This window comes from Sceloporus undulatus, chromosome 1, assembly GCF_019175285.1.
Source record: "Sceloporus undulatus isolate JIND9_A2432 ecotype Alabama chromosome 1, SceUnd_v1.1, whole genome shotgun sequence".
NCBI lineage: Eukaryota > Metazoa > Chordata > Lepidosauria > Squamata > Phrynosomatidae > Sceloporus > Sceloporus undulatus.
This window is the reverse complement of record NC_056522.1, coordinates 292,657,287-292,680,870: the sequence shown is the minus strand read 5'-3', so window position 1 is coordinate 292,680,870 and position 23,584 is coordinate 292,657,287. Positions and strand designations below refer to the sequence as shown.

Below are 23,584 nucleotides of genomic sequence, written 5' to 3'. Positions count from 1 at the left end.
TTTGTGGTACCTCTTCTCTTTCATTTACTATACAGACACCAATGGATGTTGAATCTTGTTTCGTTAATGGCAGTGAGATATAATCCTTCAAAACAAGGGGAACAGGATAGCTTAGGGGGCTGTGCTTGTCAAGACAAGAGATTGGATGGGAAGCTCACTTACAGTGGCTGGCTGCTACCATCCAGCAGGTTAAATTGTCTATTGGCGGGTTACAGATGGGCCGTTTGCAGCGTGTCCGCGACGTGCTAGGGTTGCCTCGGGGCGGAGCATGCACACGTCCCGCAACTCGAGCACATTACGCATGCGCCGCAATTGCGCAGCACTGTCCATATGGCGCATACACCTGTCACGTCACAGCTGCGCAGCTTCTAGACGGAGCTGCGCAGCTGCGACGTAGCAGCCCTGCCTTTGGCGCTTTGCGGCGTCACAAAAAGGAGCCGCTTTTTTGGGCTCCTTTTTCACTACGCAGCTGCACCGCGCTATTTGTATGTTGCGGCACAGCTGTGCAGCAAAGTGAGGCGCTGATGAGGCGCCTCTTTGGGGCGGTCTGTAACCCACCACAGTTTTGACTAGTGTGGACGCATTGTTGTTGTGTACTTTCAAGTTATTCCCAATTATGGTGACCCTAAAGCGAATCTATCATGGGCTTTTCTTTGCAAGATTTGTTCAGAGGAGGTTTGCCATTGCCTTCCCCTGAGGCTGAGAGCATATGATTTGCCCAAGGTCACTCACTGGGTTTCAAGGCTGAGCTGGGAATCAAACCGTGGTCTTCAGAGTTGTAGGCCAGTACTCAAACCACTACACCACACGTTTAAGGCCCTCCATTTTTCTTAAATGTCCTACATTTTGGGCTTAGTTTTGTCCTACAGTTGTCCTACAGTTTGGTCTAGAATTTGTTCCACATTTTGTCCCTGGTAATAGTGGACAATTATGGCAACCCTACAGATCTCTTAATGTGGACTCATTATACCACCAGCCTTCTATATCCATTGATTCCTTATCCACAGATCTAAGCATCCATGACTTGAAAATATATATATATATTTAAAAAGATACAAAAGGCAAACCTTGATTCTGCCATTCTATATAAGAGGTTTCATTTTAATATGGCATTGTATTTAATGAGATGAGAATCCATGCATTTTGGTATCCAGTACTAGGTCCTGGAAACAAACTTCAGTGAACATCAAGGGCACACTCTATTTCTCCAAGTACTGATACTATTGAATGGGTCTACTCTAATTGGGGTTAAACAACAGGATGGCAGCTAGTGTCCTGGACTGCAGCCAGCACACACAAACAACACCAATAAGGATGGCTCAGCTAGGTAATTAGCAAGCAACTGGGAACACCTGAAAGGAGTGATAGTTAAGGAGCAAGCCGAAAACCAGAGCCGAAGTCAGGAAAACAGAGGTCAGAGTAGTCAGGTCAGTCCAGGCTCAGGGCAGCCAGAAGTAGGAAGAGTCCAGTCCATTCCAAGGTCAAGAGTCAAGGCAACAAGAAGTCAAGGTACAGGGAGCCAGTGCAGGCAGCAATCATACCAAAGGATCATGCAATAAACTCTAGCATTGAATCGGTGTCTCCCTGCTTCTTAAATAGGAGATTCTCTCCTCGGTGCCAGCTGAGGCTTGTTTGCCAATTGTCTCTCAGCAATCCTCCTGGACCTGCATCTGCCAGCACTCTCAGCCCTGCATTGTTTAAAGGAGGGAACCTCCAGGCCTGGTTCCTCCCCAGAGTCACCACTAGGCTGCTGTGCCACCAGAGAAATCCCATCAGCACTAGGACCTGGCTGAGCCTCCTCCTCTGGGGCTGGGAGATCAGGGCTGGATTCTGGCAGAGCAGGATTAGCACCTGGTATAGACTCAATTACCTCTTACTCTGGAGGAGCCCCATCCTCCTCCTCATCCTCCGAGACCTGCTCTTGGCTGGCCATGACAGCTAGTAGCTGCCACATGCAACATATGTTTCCATTTATCTAACAGATGTGACTCTCCTGGAAATCTCCAGAAGGTTGTAGGACACCTTTGCACTGCTTAACATTTAAAAACAAAGAAACAACTTCATTTAAAAAACCAGGAGTGGACAACTGACTCCCCCACCTTTTTTTTTTTTTTTACAGTTTTGGCAGTCTACGTGGCCCCAAAAGGGTCTCATGAACAGAAAACTGAAAATCCACCAGAGTTGCCCATTTCTGCACTACTAGGTCAAGCATCTTTAACATTATGGCAAACCAGCATTGAGAAGTGCAAGTGTGAATGACATCTGCTTCTACTATTTACATTCATTCTGTAACATTGTGTAAAAAAAATGCATCTGAGTTGCATTGGCAGTGTAAATATACATTATCCTCTGTGCAAGACCAGGTAGGGAAATGTAAAGAATTCCTTAGTACTGAAAACGCATGATTAGAAGGCATCTAAAATGCCAAAGGTAGGGTCATCAAATTGACTAAACAAACACAAGGGTGGTCTGCATGCTTATGAATATACACAGGATTATGTCAAGCTAATAAAATAAATTTCCATCAGAAGCTGTTCCTTTTCCCATAAATTTTATTAAGGGCAGACTCAGCACTAAAGAAATTAGTTACAAAAGTAGTTACACAAAAGCAAAGATAAGAACTTATAATGAGTTACTTTGGCAACCAGTTACTTTTTGCAGTAATAGATTGGAATGGATTTACTTTTTTGCCTTTAATGACTGTGGCTGCAATTTACTAATTGTCAGTGGAACAAGAACAGGCTGTCCAGGGATGATTAACTATTAGGTGTGTTTGCTAATTCGTTCTGAATAATTGGAGAAGGAAGAGGAATGATCACATGGGTGGCTGCCTGGTATTGCATCCAGGAAGAACTTCTTTTTAATTGTCTAGAATTTCCAAGGAGCAATATCTGAATTGGCCACTTGGGAAAACAGATACCAATCCCATGTATTTTTCAATGCCACAATAGCAACACTAACTTCTTAGTTACAAGTAATTCATTGAGTTAGCTCTGGACTATGGTAACAAGTGATTGACCAACTGGGTGATCAAAGTAAAAAGTAAAGTTATTAGTTTATTATAAAAAGTAACATTCTAAGATCTGCACAAAAGTAACAAGCTGTTGTCCTCCTTCTGTGAAGCTCAGAAAATACAAGAATGAACATGGTCCTGAATGCCAAGTTCTTAAAAGCCACTGTAACTTTTCACTTGACTCCCTGCACCACCTTTACAAGGTTAGACCAAGATTAGAGCATCTGTAATGTAACAATGACTAGTATCTTTGTTGCACTAAACTATCCTTTGGCCAAGCATATGACATTCTCCTTTGGCCAAGCATATGGGCCAAAGCTAACAAAATGAATTTCAGTATGGAGAAATGTAAGGTTCTGCACTTAGTACAATAAATAAATAAATAATGAAATGCATAGATATAGGATGGGGAACACCTGGATTAACAAGACTACATGTGAAAAGGAATGAGGAGTCCTAGTAGACTACAAGTTGAACATGAGTCATCAGTGTGACGCAGCAGCTTAAAAGGCCAATGAAATTCTAGGCTGCTTCAATAGAAGTATAGTGTCTAGATCAAGGGAAGTAATATTGCCACTCTATTCTGCTTTGGTCAGGCCCCACCTGGAATACTATGTCCAGTTCCACTTCTGGGCACCACAATTAAAAAAGGATGTTGACAAGCTGGAGCATATCCAAAGCAAGGTGACTAAAATGGTGAAAGACCTGGAAATCATGCCCTATGAGGACCAACTTAAGGAGGTAGGTATGTTTAGGCTGGAGAAGAGATAGTTAGGAGGTGATATGATAGCCCTGTTTAAATATATGAAAGGATATCATATTGAGGATGGAGCAAGTTTGCCTTTTCCGGCTCTTGAGAATAGGACGTAGAACAATAGATACAAGCTACAGGAAAAGAGATTCCACCTCAACATTAGGATGAACTTCCTGACAGTAAGAGCTGTTCAACAGTGGAACACATTTCCTCAGAGAGTGGTGGAGTCCCTTTCTTTGAAGCTCTTTAAACAGATGTTGGATGGCCATCTGTCAGGATGCTTTGATTGTGAGTTCCTGCATGGCAGAGGCTTGGACTGGATGTCCCTAGTTGTCGTTTCCAACGCTATGATTCTATGACAGGAATACTTGTGGTCTGGATATAAATGAATCATAATTTTCTAAACTTTTGTTGGTAGCAATGATGTTCCAGCTCTTCTGAATAACATAGTTGCCACTCTAGTATCTTTGGTGGGATACAGACCGCCCATTTGGGGTGGGCTGCAGCCACCCCTTTGTGCCACATATTGGGGCCAGGGCAGCCACAGCGGCAGCCCAGAGGCCCAAATCTGGCGCTTTTTGGGACCAGGGAGAAGCGGCAAAATGCTGCTCCTTCCTGGTTCCGAAAAGGGGTGTCTTTGGGCCTTCATGCCCCAGGACACCCCGGGGAGCCGCTGCCAGGAGAGAAAGGGGCTGCTCAGCCTCTTTCCCCCAGCTTCGTTCCCGCAGCCGTTTTGTGACTGTGGGAACGAGGCGCTCCCCAAGAAGGAGCTCCGTTTTAGAGCTCCTTCCGGCGCCACTGAAAGGGAACCCCAAGCACCCTGCAACATCACGGGGATGTCACACCCAGCCATGTCATTTAGCTGCAGCGTGGCCGTGACATCATAATGGTGGCACCCGTGTATACAGGGCGCCACCATTATCATGCAGCCGCAACGTACTAGGGTTGTGGGGCGTGCAGTGGCACCGCCCTTGGGCAACCCTAGCACCTATCCAGGCTGGTGCAAAGTGCCAGTCTGGAAAGCGCCTTTGTTATTTTAACAAGGTCCATTTTTTGATGGGCAACCAAAACTGACAAAACTGAATTTAAATGTAGCTGAGATATAGATTACTATCAAGTAATCTTAATTTAGGCAAATAATATTAAGGTAGTTTTGGTCTCCATTGCACTGAACTTTCAGCTCTGACCTGTTTATGGTTAGGTGAAGCCAAATGATTTATCATTGGCATATACGTTGTTGAGCTTTTTGGTCTTGATTCACCTCAGTTTCATTGAATGTATCTTGAAAAACAGCAGAGCTATTTTGCCTATGGAAATCGGATCCTGGATTCAACACCAGCTACTTAAAACATGTATAATAAGACAATGGCCTAAATCTTATTGTTATCCTTTACTATAGAAGAGCTATTGACTCATGTGTTAACTTGCCATTCAACAATTAATTGACTGGGTCTATTCTAATGGGACTAATCAAAAGTATGGCAGCCAGTGCTTTTCTACCCTTTCTTTTCCAAGTAAATGGAAACTTTTTTTCTTCTCCAGATTCCTTCTGGGTATTTTAAAAATAAAAAAAATGCTTTAAGCATTTGAGAAGTTTAGTTGTCATTTATGCATAATAAATAATACAGCAACAAAATGTTTGTTTTGAGTTTAAATGCTGATTTGATAACCTAACTAAAGACTATAGGGTAAATCTAATTATTAGAGTAGGCTCATAGAATGAATGGGACTTGTAAAGTTTATACTAACAGAAGACCTATTGATCCATCAACACTCTAGTTGGGATTAAATTGGATTCAGCCTTAAATGCTACATTGGGGGAAGGGGGTGCTTTTTGTACACCTGTTGGATTCTTCCATCAATCTTTTAAAAATGCATATGGGGTTGCAGAGGGGGGAGAGTCTTTTTTCCCTTTAAAAACACAAGTCCCAGTGCATTGCAATTGAAAGAATGTAGTGGTTGTCAACATGAGTTTAGCATATGGGTGTTGTACAAAATATGAGTTTAGTTTCCACTGACTGTTGCTCATAGTTATCTTAAAAAAAAAAGCAACCCCTAAAAAAAAAAAGGGGGGGGGGAGAAGTTAACAAGAGTAGGATTCATAATTAACTGGCATGTTTTAAATTTAAAAGGTAAGCGTCCCTGAGTTTTGTCAGTATTCACAACAGTTTGGCAGCTGTGACTAGGAAGTTTTGAACCATAGCCCTACCAAAAGAACATTTGGGATGGGGAGAGGAGGGAGAACCCCCACCAAACTATTTAGCCCTTGATTCCTACAAACAAAATAAAGCACCTTGTCGTATAGAGCCCATTGAACAGGAATTATGGGTTAAGAGAGGGGGTATGAGGTGGCAGTGTGGGTGCTTGTTTATCAGGGAGGAGTTGTCAGTTGTTAGCAAAGCCAGTGAAAGGAGGGACGCCAGAATCTGAAGGCTGGGATAGCATTGATGTGAGGTAACGGAGTAATTGGATTGAAAGTTAGCCATAGTATTTATGTCAGTTCACATTTCGTCAAATGAATAATATGGGGTTACTACCTAGCCCAGGCCTTGGCCCAGGGGTTCAATTATAAAGCGTCTAGGCCTCATTTGATTCAAATATAAATTAATTCTCACTGAAGCATTGGCTGATTAATATATTTGCATAATAGTAGTGTTGGGAACTGAACCATGGTTATTTTGCAGGGATTTGGGTAAGAAAAGCTTTAAATTCATTTAAAGATATTGTTTGAGGAGTCACAGAAGCTGAAATACCTCTATAGTGTTCCTGAAGCCGTTTTTTAAAGAAAAGGTTTGAGGTGCTGAATTCTGTCTGAATTGGTTCCACTAGAAATTCTCCTCTACGTTGTTTGCTTTTAAATGTATGTCCCATTCTCACATTCCCCCCATTACTTTCATGGAACATGTACTAAGAAACATTATACTGAGCAACACTGAGCTGTTTCCCATGGAATAAGTCCCACCCTACTAAGCCCAAAAAGTCTTAGGAATTCTCTATAATAGTTCTGGTGGAAGAACACATTAAATAGTGATTTGAACATAACACTAAACAGCAGGTAGGCTTTGGGTCTTGTTTTGTTTGTTTGTTTGTTTGTGTCAGAGGCTTAAACTGGACAATGAGCTCCTCCATATTGTACCCCATTTCATCTGAGCAGTCTCATGTCAAAACAAGCAGCTAGATTGCAGAGGCTTATGCAGAGGTTTACATACTGGGTCCTAGGACAGATCAAGCCTGAAGTCTCCTTGGAAGCCAAGATGATAAAGTTGAAGTTCTTGTACTTTAAAGTTGTCACAATATCATGAGAAGGCACAACTCACTGGAAAAGACAATAATCCTAGGATAGGTGGAGGGATGTAGAAAGAGAGGAAGACGACATGCTAGATGGATGGACTGTATTAAGGAGGTTGTAAGTATGAATTTGCAGGACCTAAGTAGAGCCATGGAGGATATGGAATCTTGGAGATGTCTCATCCACAGGGTTCCCATGAGTTGAGATTGACTTTAAGATGGTTAACAACAAATATAGACTTAGGGCTTGCATCTCATTTGATACCAGGAGTGTTAGTTTTTCAGGTTCCAGGCAATTGTTGTTTCATTTTGCTGATCTAGACAAATATGAATATTCTTTCAATGCTCTCCATCTGTTCCAAGTTGGCAGGGACAGTCTTGATTATTCCTCTGTTGTCCTACTTTTCAGCTGCTCTTAAAATGTCCCACTTTCTCTCTCCTCTTCCTCCCACTTTCCACTTTGTCTTCATCTTTCTTAAATTGCTTCAAACTGAACCCAAAGTGCAAAAGTAGTCAATTAATTCAGTGGAGGAGGGAAAGGATATTTGCCCTTTTCAATAGGTTCAAGCAAAAGCAAATTACTACATCCTCTCCTAGCTTATGATTTCTTCCTCATTAATAACTTTTGCCATCTTGACCACACTGACCACAGGTATATAAGTTTTATCTGTGAAATGTTGAAGGGTATGCTCTTTCAGATACCTTTCACAGACACGGAGATTGAGACTTACTGTATATTGGTTCAACATTACTTTTCCTGTATTTACGGATTGACTCTGCTATGATTATCTTCATGCCTTGAACTACAGCTAAGGATGGCATCTCCTCTCTGAATGAATATCTTAAGGCAGTAATGGACCGGATGGGGAAAAACAGAATGAAAATGAATCCAGATAAGACGGAGGTACTTGCTGGAGCCCCTAATCCAGGTTTGGAGGTCAACTAGTCCTGGATGGGGTCACACTTCCCCTAAAGGACTGTGTTCACAGCTTGGGCGTGCTGCTGGATCCATCAGTTCAGATGTCAGCTCAAATTGATGCGACGGCCAGGAGTGCTTGATATCAGTTTCGGCTGATGTGACAGCTGCGCCCCTTCCCGGAGCCTGGAGACCTCAAAGCTGTGGTACATGCGCTGGTAACTTCATGACCTGATTTCTGCAATGTGCTCTACATAGGGCTACCCTTGTGCTTAGTTCAGAAACTTCAGTTAGTTCAAAAACATGTCAGCCAGATTGGTCACCGGGAGCTCTAGGTGTGACCCTATAACATCGATTTTAAAGTCACTTCACTGGCTGCCCATTAGTTTCCAAGCACACTACAAGGTGTTAGTTATGACCTTTAAAGCTCTTCATGGTTTGGGCCCAGCTTATCTACCGGATGGCCTTCTTCCATACAATCTGCCCCGCACACTTAAGTCCTCTGGGAAAAATTTACTGCAGCCAGCAAAAACTAAGCTGGCTGCGGTTACCAAGAGAACCTTCTCTTCTGCCACTCCCAGTTATGGAATGGCCTGCCGGAGAAGACCTGGTATATCACCAATCTTGACAGATTTAAAAGGGCAGTCAAGATGGATCTCTTTCGACAGGCCTTCCCAGATTACCATCTCAGTCACCCCCATTGACTATCCTGTCTTGTCTGTTTTAATAATCTTAACGGTATTGTTTTATTGTTATTGTTTACTGTTATTATTTATTAGTTATGGTGGGTGGGGTTCTGGGATATTGTATTTTATTGTATTTTAATGTTTGTAATGTTGTTAGCTGCCTCAACTCTTCCGTTCCATTCCATTCCTGTTCCTCAGAGTGCCGTGTGATAAACCTAATAATGTCTGGTGGCACCATGATTCAAGGGTAGTAATATCAAATTATGGAATTATAGAAAGCAAGCAGCTCACACTTGAACTATGAGGACATCTAGAACGTCCCAATAAGTGTGTAGGCATTAGTGGAACAACTGGAGTTCCCCATGTTTAATGCCTTAAGAGTGGGATAAGTAGAGGCCCTCACATATCCCACCAAATCTTTCTACTTATCCAACAAGAGTATTCAGGAAATAAGGGCCTCAACAGACCAGCCATAAAGGCCGGCATGGGGGCAGAGTGGATGCGTGGTGTCCACATGACACATGCCCCGACTTTCGGCCCCAACTTTGCCCCCATGCCGGCTTGATGCTGCACACCCCACCAAATGGCAGGTGTCATCACGGCACTCTGGCACCGAGTCCAAATGACTCAGCACCAAAGGAGTGCAGAAAAGCCATGGCACTTGCAGCTATGGCACCCTTTCTGTGGTGCAGAAAGGAGCTGCTTTTTGCTGCTTCTTTTTGTGCCATGGAAAAGCCAGATCAGGGCCCTGATCCAGCACTGAAAGGGCAGCCTCAGTCTGTTCAGCCCCTAGGTTGATTAGGAAAGAGTATTAATAAGCATCCAAAAGGGTCTGACTTAGGCATCTATATTGTAGAAATGATGCAGTCCACAGCATTAAGTGCTGTAGCTCCAACCTCTGGAATCCTGGGATCTGAAGGTTTACAAGGGAGGGGAGCTGTTCCAGGCACTAGCTCTCTGCAAGACCTTACAGGCCGAAGGTTTTTAAAAAACAGACAATGAATCAAAGTGACTCCAAGTAAAAATGAGGTAGGACAATCTATGCAGAAAAAACAATCATTTCTTTATTAAGAAGAGAAAAAGATAGCAGCAGACACTGACAGAACAGTCTATACTGTTTCTCAAAGTAAAAAAAAGGGGGTGGGATAGGGGACAGCATTGAAGCTAATGGATTTTCTCACCCTTCCATGTGAAGAAGATAACTGGAGACTGGAACATGGAAGAAGGCCTCAGAAAGAGAAAGAGCAAAGCAGGTCTAAAAGATATTCTCTCTGTGTGTCTGTATTTTAAAGTTATCTGAACTTGGAGGACAGCCTCCTAAGACTGAAGTGAACACCTCTGAATGAGGGAAAATATGACCTCAATGTTGTTGGAAAAAGCAAAAACAAAAATACATATTTGGAAAGGACAGAAGTGAGCATGCCTTTAGGGTACTGATAATGATTCTTAAGTGATCTGGATTGTTTCAAACAAAGGGGTTATATATACACAGAATGAAGCCAATCAATATAGATATTTACCCTCTTTCAAATCTAGATAGGTTTCTCAACCTCTCTGATAGCTGCATAATATGTGTGTTTGTGTGTGTACCAGTCTGACCCAGTTCAGAAGGTCTCCATTCAGTGGAAGTACATAAGACAGTTAAGGCCTGATTGCTTTTGCTAATGCAACCATCTCCTTGCAGTATGTGTGTGGGGAGGGGGGGGGGGAGGTGTGTACTTTTAGAATAAGGCTGGGCTTTTTCTCCCCAAGTTGAGCAGGGTACAGGCTACAGCAGTTCTAGCCTATCCAGAATGCCTGTGATGGTGGTGGAAATGCTGAGACCTTGTCTTAAGACCAAAATGATTAAGGGACTGGAAAACATGCACTGTGAGGAGAGACTAAGGGAGCTGGGTATGTTCAACCTGGAGAAGAGAAGGTTAAGGGGTGATATGATAGCCCTGTTTAAATATTTGAAGGGTTGCCCTATTGAGGATGGAGCAAGCTTGTTTTCTGCTGCTCCAGAGAATAGGACCTGGTGCAATGGATTCAAACTACAGGAAAAGAGATTCCACCTCAACAATAGGAAGTACTACCTGATAGTAAAAGCCATTCAACAGTGGAACACACTCCCTCAGAGAGTGGTGGAGTCTCCTTCTTTGGAGTTTTTTAAACAGAGGCTGGATGGCCATCTGTCAGGGGTGCTTTGACTGTGTGTTCCTGCATGGCAGGGGTTTGGACTGGATGGCTCTTGTGGACTCTTCCAGCTTTACAATTCTATAACCTGATCAGTGGATTACCAGCAATATTTTCATTTGGGTTCCATTTTGCTTCCATTATGGATTTATTTTGTCTTTTTGTTGATGGAGTTTATGGCCCTGTTTCATGGGTGGAGTGGAAGAATGTTGCACTCATGTCCTGCTTGTAGACTTCCCACAGACATTAGACTGGATACTGGGTCTGACTTAGCAGGATCTTAAAGATTTTTTTTAATGTTTGTGATTGACAGATAAATCTTGTTTTTTTAAAAAAAGTGATGTTCACTGGACAAAGACAGATTAAAAGCAACAAAGGTATCCACAGGCATCTTGCTCTTTTTAGGAGAGTTACTGAAAGAAGTGGCCTTTTACTCAGAGTTTTGGGAAGCTGAATGAGTGACGTAACTAACTAGCTTTCCACAATGGGATATGTTCAACAATATTTATGTGAGCTTTGTTGACTAAGAAACACTTGGGTGGTAATGAATTGTCAGTTCCTATATCAATCTGCCAAGTATGAATGGGCCTTAGTGAGCCTGAACATTAAATTCAGGAATCTGTAAAGCCAATAGAGACCATGCATGATATTGATATGACCTTAATCTTGGAGGATATAAATTAATCCATTTTATGCAAGGGAGCCTCGTTCTGCAGTGTTGCATCTGTAATGTTTTCACACTGGACATTTTACAAAGAGCTAAATAGCTTAGTATTACCTCTCAAGTGAAGACCAATTCATTTGATTATTCAATGGCAAGCTATTGTATATGTTTACTGTGTGTTTAGCCAGGGTCCATTTGTGACCAAGTCATTAGTATTACAAAAAAGTCTGTCTGTGATAACTGAATCTGTACTGAGACATTTGTGAAGTTATTTGAATAATGTGGTTGTATGAATTGTCTCTTGGACTCTGGTCCATGTGCACAAATACTACATTAATTTTATGCCTCTAACTATTCTTTGCTTCTAACACTGACAGTTACAGAATGCTGTTAGGAAGGAACAGCATTTTTATTGAGCTACCATACACACATGCATGTGCGCACACACACATTACATACTTTGTGACCTTTTGTAAAAACATGTTATGAACTATGAACTGTTACCAACAACCTGGAAGGTAGTGGGGGGATGCAGGAAAGAAACTGATGCGTTCCTGGGCATTACTTCTTCATCAGAAGATTTGGTACCAGAGGGAGAAATAATAGGGACAGTTCCTATAGCACAAAAAGAAAGAGCAATTCAGCATGTCTGAGCAAACAACCAGGTCAAATAAACCTTGCATAAGGAAATAAAATCATTTTGAACTTCCTAGAGACCACCTGAAGGCTTCTTCCAAAATGCATTTAGGGATGACCTTTTATTTCACCAGCCTCTGCTCTTCTACTGCGTTTCATTTTGGAATACATTAAATTTATAGGTTTATGTTATGTTTGTTGGTTTGTTTCATTTGTATGTTGCCTTTCTCCCAGAGTTACTCCGAGACAGTCAATTAAAAAATCTTCTCAATTAAAAAAAAACAATTAAAACCACAATATAAAATTGTATAAAATCATTTAACTGACATAAAATTTAAAAAGATAAATAAAACATCCCAGTAAGAAGCTTGTCTGCATTAAAAGACTGCTTAAACAAAAAGCTCTTTACCTGCTGGTCAAAGGAAAGTGGGGTGGGAGCCAACCTAGCCTCCCATGGAAGGGAGTTCCAGAAGGTGGAAGCAGCTACTGAGAAGTCTCTCTCTTGTGTCCTCAGCTTAGTAACGGAGATGAGTACCACCCTGTACGGTTGGTTACAATTGGACATTCACATCAAGGGGAAACCTTTACCTTTACCTTTAAAATCTGGAGGGCCTCCAATACCTGGATAGTCAATTTTAATCTCTGCTATAGGGACTATCCCCCTCTTCCTTAATCTAGCTCAAGTGAGCCAAAGTGCTGAGTGATTGTACCTAATATTTGTTTTGGGTAAGGGGTTTTTTCTTCTAGCGCCATACTGTTTTTAATGTATGCTTTTGAGTTTTGTATGCTTTTAATTTTATAGACAGTTTTATATTTTGAGCTATATGAAGTTTTATTTATATCTGTTTATTCTATAAGTTGCCCTGCTCTGAGTCTCACTTTTGAGAAAAAGCTGGGGCATAAACAAAGTGATTGACTGATAGATTGGGACTGGCAAACTGTCCAGATCTTCCATTTTGGTAGCGACAGTCACAGTTATTCTTTTGCTGTCCCATTTCTTTTTGAGCTATTCTTAAAATGTCTCAGTTCCTTCCCCCTCCTACTTCCTTTATCCTCAGGTTACTCCAGTGGCTACAACTAAATTCACTAGTTTGGAGTCAGTTAACTCAATAGGGAGAAGAGGAGAAACTTGACCACATTGATGCTGCCTAGTGACATACATCCTGGTTTTTATCTATAATGTTGGCGTGTATGGGTTAGACAGATTAGGAATTCTTTTGGTTTAGTGACCATCCTGCTGAATAACAATCTCTTGACCTAACTTGACTGATGTAGTTAGGGATTTAGTGTGCATAATTTGGTAGGAGGTGGCACATATGGAAATAGCAGGGGGTTGGGAGGGCTCTGTTATGGCACAAAGAAGATGCCTGTATATTGCCCATCCTTGACCCATAGTCTGGGAATGTTCCACAATCCAACTCTGTCACTTGAAGCCCAAGGGGACTCAGATGCAGGGAGTACTTCCACTAGCCAAGGCAAGTAGATGAGCTGCCACCTCTCTTGGGAAGAACTAGTTTGTAACTTTGAAGTTAAAGTAGTGTAGCTTCTTGTAAATTGAGGTTGCTTTTGAAGACTTTTCAGAAACTGTTAATCAGTTGGAGAGACAGCTACTAGGTACTTACTGAAGACAGGGTTTTGAGGAAACATCTTGCCCATTCTTAAAGTGCTCCAGGAATTTTTAATATATTTCTGCACATAACTTAAATTTCCTAGTAGTATTTCTTGAGGCCTGGATACCTGAGAGAATGGCTTCTTCTCATATTAGCAAACACACAGATCTTAAAAGGTCCTCTTTTGGATGCCTCCACCAACTGAAATGATGTGGCAGACAAACAGAAATACTCATGGTTTATGTGATGTCTCCATTAATGACCTTTAAGTGCCTGGCTGTTCTATTAATGTTTGCTAGACTATTCTGGTGTGTTTTAATGTCTTATGTGATTGTTTTTATCAATGTCATTTACTGTTTAAACCACTTCTTTTATTAATTGTTTTATTGTGATTTTAGGATACAATTCTCTTGATGCACTTTTTATGTATATGAGTGACAGGCATCCTATTGGTTCATCCCACCTTGAGTAGACCATTCAGTCAATTCTTGATTGGTGAGCCAATTCATTGCATATACTATAGTCACAACTGATAACAGGATTAAGGTATGTGTGTGGTATATTCTTATTTATAGTTTGTACTGCATCCTCTACAAATGCACCAATTGTTCTCAAAGTTTTTGTACACAACTAGCACAAACTATACCATCCCAACTGCATTCATTAGGACTCCTACATATACCTGTTTAGTGTCTATTGATATTTGGTGCCAGTTTAGTATGTCACCAGATAATTCCAGTCCTAGTGATTCTCATAGCCTCTGTTTCATGGAAGATAACACTGAAGCTTATCGCACACATCCCTCCTTGCCCGTTATGGGCACTGGAAGGGAACGCTCGGGGCTGCATGCTACTGAGAAAAAACAGATTTTATTGCACAGCAAATCACCCTCAAAATGGCCCTGTTCCATCTCCCAGCACCAAGCTGTCCCATTTCACTGTTGAGGCGCGTCAAATTTTTGGGTTGGAAGAGTTCCGGCCGAGCAAAATGAAGTACCTCAGCACTGAATGGGGATGGCTTGGCGTCGGGAGACGGAACAGGGCCATTTTGAGGATGATTTGCTGTGTGATAAAATCTATTTTTTGTCAGTCGTGCACGGGCCTGAGCGACCCCTTCCAGTGCCCATAATGGGAAAAAAATGTGTACGATAAGCTTCACAGTCTCGTAACAATGTTGAGCAACATTTTAGGTACAGTAGTTCCTTCTGTAGATGGTTCCTTTTTGAAGACTAGTAGGCACCTATGACTATGGACCCTATTACATGGGATTAAAAGAGTGGTTTACCTTTCCCGAATTCCGGAGGCAGACAGTTTCTATCACACATAAATTGCCACTGAATTGCCACCCAGGTCCATCCCAGATGCAGCCCAGGTTATCTAAGCCACTTCGGTGGCCATTTTTAGATGTTGGAAGCTCCCGTTTTTTAAAAGGGGCCACAGAGGCAGCTTAGACAATCCAGGCTGCATCCAGGGTTGAGCCAGGTGGCAATTTGGTGGCAATTTATGTGTGATAGGAACTGGCTGTCTCCTGAATTAGCACTGAATTCGGGAAAGGTAAGCTGTTCTTTTAAACCCATGTGCTAGGGTCCTGTGTGTAAATTTGCTCTACCTGTTAATTTTAACCTTTGCCCCAGGAATGGGAATTGTGAGGCCTCCAGTTACTGTTGGTTTGCAACTCCCAGTAGCCCTTGCCAGTATAGTCAATAGGGAGAGATATTGGTAACTGTAATTCAACAACATCTGGAGGGCCACACATTTCCAACACCTATTTTATCTACCCCTCCTGCCACCAGAAAAGATGATCATGGCTATTTTATCTAATCTATCTTTCATCTATTTTCTTTTTTTCTCTGCTGTGACAAAATAAAATTTGAGGGGTGTTTTTTTTTGGGGGGGGTCTTCTTTGCTTTGTTTTACTTTTCAGAATAAACATTTCAGGGTACTCCTGAAATATTAAGAGCCCATAAAAATTATGAAAGGCTGGCAGCTGTCCAATGTGCTATGAAAGCACAATTGCAAAGTCAAGCCCTTTGTTGTCAATAGATGAAAAAGAAGCAAAATTTCAGTGTGGTACATATAAAAAGGTACATATTAGTAAATGGGAATATGTCTGTGACACAGAGAGAGAGAGAGAAAGAGAAAGAGAAAGAGAAAGAGGGAGGGAGGGAGGGAGGGAGAGAGAGAGAGAGAGAGAGAGAGAGAGAGAGAGATCATTGAAAAAGACACACAACAAGGAATGTGTTAGAAAATGAAGGGAAACAGAAGGATGAGGACCCCGAGAAAAACGGTTGATTAATGATTTTAATGGACTTTAATGAAGTGAACATCTACAGAGCACTTCTAGGGAATTTGATCCTGGTCTGTAACACACAGATCTTGAGGCACAGAGGTCTTTAACATTCCCCTAGGACCTTTTGAACTCTCTTCATTCTCCAAAAAACTTCCTTTCAAAGGGACCAATTCAGTGGCCTGTCAGAATTAGGGGGTGATGCTAAATTAATGCTGTTTCCCCCTTGCCCCAATGTCTTGTTTGACTTAGAATCTGGTCGGGGGAAGTATTAATTCCAATTGTTGCTGGATTAACAGTAGGCTCTATATTCAAACCCTTATTAGCCATTTAATATGAAAGAAAAGCCACACATGGCTATTAATTACGTAAACAGCATTTCTTTTTCATTGCACATAAAAAGAGAAGACTAAAGCATGAACGAATGGGGAAGAAAAGACCAGCCATTTTAGCAATTATGATAGAGGACTTCAGCAGTATCATTTAATTACAAAACCAAATAGGCAAATGATTGAGGCAGACCAAACACTGCCACATTTTCCCTTCCCTTCCTTTCCTCCTCTTCTTCTTTTTAAACAATCATTCTCTCATTAATTGCTTGGATCTGTGAAGGAAAGGCCTCCAAGTCCAGGCTTTGCACAAAACTCACCCAAGAGTGAAGAGGGCAAGCTGAACACTTTAGTCTGTCCAGCTGCCTTTAAGTGAATGGGCTTCTGAAGGGTATGAATGCTTTCTGTCTCTCCTCATACAATGTAGGTGTTACTGCTCTGGGGAGGAAAGAAACAAAACAATAATCACTTGAAGGGAGCTCAGTGCTGTTGATGGGGAGGGGAGCATTCTCACTCACTCATAAAATCATGCCTCCTTCATATTAGTAAGAAGAGCTTGGTACAAAAGGTGACACCGAATAGTATTTTCAGGGGGCTTCGAGGAGCGCTTTGAAAGCACGGGGCAACTCTAAAGGAGATTGGAAGAGCATCTGCCTTGGCATTGTGAGTCAATCGGTGGGCATTTTACAGTGAAATAACCCTTCAAAAGGCCAAGCAGCACTTCTAAAGATGCACAGAAGAGATGCACTTTATGACAATATCCCTCCCCCCCATGCCAGTGCCGCCTGGCTTCATAGATATCTACCCATTAAAGATGCCTTTTAAATTAACAAACAGAGCAATAGGATTCATATGATACTGGCCCCCTCCCTTCTGCCTTGTTAAAGAGAAGCGGGGGAGATTCTCATATGGAGGGAAGTGTGCTTCTTTCATAAGTGATCACATTGGGGCAAACAAATGTTGTTTACTGTGAGGGTGTGCAAAGTGTTTTTTCTTACACTAAGCATGTAAAATGTCACAAAGAACATCTCTACCATCCATCTCAGGCTCCTTAACTACAATATACGCTAAGAATGTAAATGTAAAATTGAAAGGGGGGGCATTTTTTCCTGGTTTTTTTAATGGAAATTTTCAGAAAAATTGAAGAAAATGCATTTATTATTAGCACTCTTTACAGTCTGGGGCCTGGTGGCTTAGTGGTTAAGATGCCAATTCTGATGATTGGAAGATCAGATCAGAAGGTTGGCGTTTGAGGCCCAAGTCCTGCATGATGGGGTGAGCTCCTATCACTAGTCCCAGCTTCTGCTAACCTAGCAGTTTGAAAGCGTGCAAATGCAAGAAGATAAACAGATACCACTTCGGTGGGAAGGTAACAGCATTCAGTGCAATCATGCACATGTCCACCAGAGTAGTCCTCACTCGCTTAGTAAAGGAGATGAGCACCACCCGCTACAGTCAGTTACAACTAGACATTCAGACTAAAAACTGTTACTTTAGAAACATAATGTGTTTTATATAATTTGGTTTGGTATAAAAATTGCATGTTTTATATCTTTAAAATACTGTTTATTCAGAAAATTGATTTTCCTTTTTTAATTTTATGGATTTTCCTTTTTTATTTTTACTTTTTCTTACAGATGGAGTTGACAAGTCCTGAACTGTCACAAGGTGACATATAACAATCCTGACTAGCTGCCATTGATATCCCCAGTTTCCATTCACAAAATTACAGGACCCTGCATAGGTACAAAGTTATGCAAGTATCAGAGTTGGGTATATTGTGCCCATGTTGTCTAAATGAATCTGCTGCCATGGACAGACATGCCCCTCCCTGGTGCACCCTCACAGCCCCATGAAGGAGAGGTCTGGTCACTCTGCTCTCATAGTGGGGCTACCCCAACAGGAGGCTGAAAAAGGCAGCCCTGCAACTTTTATCTTTCAAACTGCTCCCCCTGGCTACAAACTGTATTAACTGCAATCTATGTGTTGATTAGGGATATATCCCACCTAATCACTGCAAGTTTTAAACAAGGGCACATTTAAATTAATTAGCATTACTAAACATATTTTAAAAATGAAGAAGCATGAACTATTCATACTTCTGATTCCATTACTATGCATGCCATTTCCCCAGGTTTTAAGTTTCATTGAAGCTATAACTCTTGTCAGCAGCATCGATTCTGGGCTGGATTCAAATGATAAATTAGTTTCCCTTTAAGTCCCACTGAAACCAATTGGGAAGGTTAGTTGTGACCTAAATTAAACTGATTTCAGTTGGGACCACAGTGTGGCTAGCTTATGGATTGGTTCCAATCTTCTGTTAGACTCAGCCATCACACACAAGAGTTTGTTACTAATACTTAATAAGATTCAGTACTGGCAACTCATTGAAGCTGGATACTTAAAGTTAGTGATTTTTTTATTCCATGTAATATGTCACTTTTGTGTGTCTGTATGTGAAAACTAGGGAAAATTTTCAACAAACAAATGTCTGTCACTGTCCAAGAGATATCATATGAGCTATAATTCTGTAAACTGATTTCTATTGCTCAGATTTCTTATATTGTACTGCTATTACAGCAAAGATAATTTGATTGATTGATGGACTGAGATAAAGATAAATTGCTATAATCTTATCTTGAAATAGGATGGTGAAGTTACCCATGAACAAATATGATACTGGAATGATCCAGGCAGTATCCTGGCCACATCTAGAAATTGTGAAATTTGATTTTGTGCAAAAGACAAGATTTCATGCTTGCCTTTTGCAGAGAGGTAGATGGCTATCCATTTCTCAAACTTCAATAAGCTCCATCAAAGTCACTCTAAATGTAAGCATTCTCAAGTAATTTATCATGTTGGCAGGTAAGGTACAGGTTAGGGAAATTGCAATAGTGTACGAATGGGCATGTTTGTTGGCATTAAATGCCTATTTTTTTTTTGTTTTGTTTTAAACTCTAACTATGTCCAATCTGCATTTAAGTCCTTTTGCATTCGTTACTTTTAGTCTGAGGAGACCTTTACTCTGAGTCCAGCATAAAAGGTTTAGGTGCAGTGCTTTCTATGCCAGAAAGCCCTTGCTGGGTCAGAGTAAAAACCTCCCCCACCACACACCAAAGCAAACCAGTACAAAAGATTTAAGGGGGGAAATTGTTAAAAGGGAAACCCTTTTCTCTTTTGAATGAATGCAGTGGGGAGATTAAAACTTTCATTTGAGATTTTGCTGTATTCATAGTAGTGAGGCTATGAATAGAGCTAAGTCAGAGCCCACAGTGGTGGTGGTGTGCCCTTTTATACTCTGGCCCATCTTCAGACACAGGTTGTTTTGCACTTGAAAGAAGGAGAATGTGGGATTTTGACAGCTGATATTGCCCTCTGAGCCCTTGATGGGGATTTTCTAATTAACCCCAAGAGCCCATCAGGTGGTCAAACTGGAATGATTTCTGTCAGAGAGGGCAAAAAGTTGGATTTTCCTATTCCTTCTTTTCCATCGAGTTCACTGGGAAAGTCTTTTAACATCACCCATTAAATGAAACCAATTTTGCTTCTTTTTAAAGAGGTTTGGGAACTGAAAGGCAGAAGCAACTCAGACAAGCTGGAGGTTTCACAAAGGACTTTTGAATAAGTTAAAAGATGTCTCCGATGCTGATAGCCAAAATAACTGCTAAGAATTACATTGTCAGTGCTTTGACCCTAGAGAGTGTTAGGCCATTGGTTATATTTGGAAGTTTTCCAAATCAGACAGAACTCTTTTCCATGTAGCATTAAATGGTGTCCTTTACATTCTTGCAGATTATTTATTTATTTATATATGTATATAGCGCTGTAGATTTGCACAGCACTGTACATAAAAAGGTGCATGAATGTTAACACCCACTTAGCATTCTGTATTTGAAATAAGTTTCCCTGAGCACATTAATGAATGGATCAATTCAAGTCATGGGAGAAATCCATTTGTAAGTAAGTAACTACCACAGTGTTTGGGAAACTATCTGGCTAAAGCTTCATTCTGTGAACACACTGCAGATCTTGCAGAACTGAGCTAGACATTTATTCTTCCAAACCATACTGGGTGGACTCACACAAGATCAGCATGGCTTGAAATGCTGCACATCTGGATAAGCAAGCATATTAATCCAAATATGATTGAACAGCACTCGGGATCCCAGAAGACAGAGGTATTGGGGAGAAAAAGCCCAGATATATTGGTAGATTTTAGGGTCAGTCTGCACTGACCAGAATACTCTGGGCTGCTCCTGGAGTATTCTGGCTCTTGGCTCTGAAGTTGTCCTGAATTTCTCTATTACCAGAGCACTCCAAAGCAGTGCCAGATCACTGTCTACATGTGTGTCCTGCTGTGCTGCTTGGTACTACTGTCACTGGCATGAGTCACTCCCTCTGAGGTTGAAAATGGGGCACACAGCATCTATCACATTGCTGGATGCTTCGTTGTGACCTCAGAGGAAGCAATTTGCACCAGCGCCAATGACACCAGACAGCACAGTAGGGCATGTAAATGCTCAGCACTGCTGTGGAGTGTTCAAATTTTCTTAGAAAATCTAGAGCAAAAGATAAGTTTTTAAATGTAATTTAAGGGAGAGATGGACTGGATTTGGTGCAGAACTGGCCTTCCCATGTGAAGATAGAACTTGAATCAGGGTGTTGGCTTTGCATTGTGTAGACGTAGCAACATGAGAGTAGGGGGAAACCAAAGTAAATGGCCCTTGTAGACATTTTCTTAGTCAGAATGGAGAGCATACTAACTTCATCCCCTAGTTGCCATTATTCTACTATGTACATATCAAGGGGGTCAAGGGTGACTTTCTGGAGGCAAGTCTTCATGTGGCTTTCTATGTGATTTGGAACCTCAAAAATCCATGGTTCCATATTACATCTTCACTTCCATAAAAAAGAAGAGGCTTTGTCTTTTAATAAGTTGTCCACCACATGCAAAGTGTGAATGAAATGGTATTGGAAGGCAGCAAGGCTAACACATTTTCCATCCTTGCATGGTTTACCTTACTCAGATTCCTAATGTCTGAATATATGAAACTTAGAAATGTACATCAAATCTGACCTCTGTATGGAAGAAGAAAAGCCTGAGAGGGAAATTCTAGTAATTCCACCCACACCCCCAGAACATTTGTGTCCAGCACTGAAAGAAACAAAATTCATTTGTTTTCTGATGGTCTTCCAAACTGCAGGCCATAAGTCATGGTGGATGCAGCTGGAACATAAGAGATGCCATCTGTATTAAGTGTCCCTTGCATAAGTGAAATCCAAGCATTCATCCCTGACAAATGGAAGCAGACACCGTAAGGAAGAGGGTGTGACGCATGCAGGTTTAGTACAGCTAGAAGAATTATTTGTATTATTGTAGCACTGAGAGGCAACAAGTGAGATCATGGGGCCTTTGTGTTAGACATGGCATATATTTATAGAAAAGGACAGCTTTCGTCCCAAAGAGCTTACAACCTACATGGAAAAGAAAGAAGGGGTTGAAAAGGAAATAGAGGTAAAGAAGAAAAGTGACTTGTACACAGTTTCAGCTTTTTTTTTTTTTTTGGTGACAATTTTTAGAATTGATCTACAGGCTTTGAAGAACAGAAGCAAAAAAGGATGAGAAATGAGACAGAAGAAGGAGGATTCTAGAGAATTTGTATACAGTAAGACTGTTCACTACATTTTAATTAAGTCTGTACAAACCTGGCTAACACCCCCCCCCCTCCCCACCACCAAAGTTTTCTACATTAAAGGACAGGTTTTAAAACCTTAGAAATACTTCTCTATATATGTTGAAGACTATAGACAGAAAAGTTTTGTGGACCCATAATTATTCCTATTGTCTCTCCAGTAAGTAATAGCCTTCTTTTTTCTAGGAAGGTATCTGTGCTGCAAAGCTGTATGGATATCATACAATATATTTTTATTATATCCTATATTTGTAGTTTGCTGAGGTGCCTGATATTAAAATAGCAATTTTATGATGTTATATGCATCTAAAACATTCAGACATAAACAGGGTCAGCGACAGAATAGTGAACTCTGTCAGACACTGACCTGACCCTATTTTTTTTTTTTTAAAAAAAGGACACTATGGGCTGAATTTGTAAACAAACAAAATTAGAAATAATTATGAAAGATGCTTATTAGAATTTTAACCTGTGTTACTAATCTGGTTTTTGAGATTCCCATCATCCATTATAATTGCAATAGTTCATCTTCCAAATAAAAATCAGGAGGCATTACTGCATGAGTAATAAAATAACTGGGGTTGGAGTGGGAATTAGCACTTGTTATATTGATATACTAACCAAATGGACAGGAAGCCCAAACTTTTGTTTGGGCAAAAGAGTGGTTGTTAATATTTTTTTAAAATTTATATCTCTCCCTCTTTCCAATAAGGAGACTTAAGGTGGCTAACAACTTATCTAAAACAATACTGACTTAAAAACTATACAAAAAGCATTAAGGTCATAAAGATGAACCTGGGGATGGAAACATAGTTCTATGCAGAATTCCAAGAGGACAAAGAAAGTGGACTAAATTACACAACTCACTTCCATTTCCTCTGAAACTTCCGTATTTGTTGAGATTTAAAGTGGCCTTACAGTTGAAAAGAGACCTATATTCCAAAGTTGAAAGCCATCCAACCATCACCCAATGTTCTGAAGATCTAACTGCTTTGTCTACATTTGAATGTGTATCTTATAATCATCATTTCTTTCTGGACCATTTTTCAGACAAATGAATTGCCTACATTATTATGTTCGTTTATTGTTTGAGTTACATTGATATTAAGATTTTTTTAAAGAAAAAAATGCGTTCCCCTTTCTTCTCTCTGTTTTTCTCCACCCCCACCTTTGTAGTTTTGCAAAGAATGCATTAAAATGTTTTCAAAAGAGGTTGGAAGGTTTATCATTTATGACAGCCATAAGGGCAATGTTATGCCATCCATCTCCACCAAAGGTCCCGAAGGATCTGATGTAGAAAGTTAAAGAAGTGTGAATAGTTTTATTGTCTGGTTTGATGCATTCAGTTATGATCATTGGCATGTACTACACTTATTTAGAGCATTTCCTCATTTTTTTCCCAACCCACCAGGTTCCCTGAGATATACAACAGATATAAACCAGGCACAAAGTTGTGCTGTACTTATTTTATTTATTTATTTATTTCAAGGATTTATATTCCACCTTTTTTTGTTACGCCCTGGGTCCATTTTCC

At 40.9% G+C, this 23,584-nt stretch overlaps 1 long non-coding RNA gene across 1 annotated transcript; it reads left to right on the top strand.

The window, feature by feature from the left end:
- Positions 1–17,973: 17,973 nt before the first annotated feature.
- Positions 17,974–23,172, top strand: LOC121915946. The gene is made up of 3 exons (XR_006100766.1): positions 17,974–18,117; positions 21,938–22,023; positions 22,763–23,172. It is a non-coding gene; the product is annotated as an uncharacterized LOC121915946 (long non-coding RNA).
- The last annotated feature ends 412 nt before the right edge of the window (positions 23,173–23,584 follow it).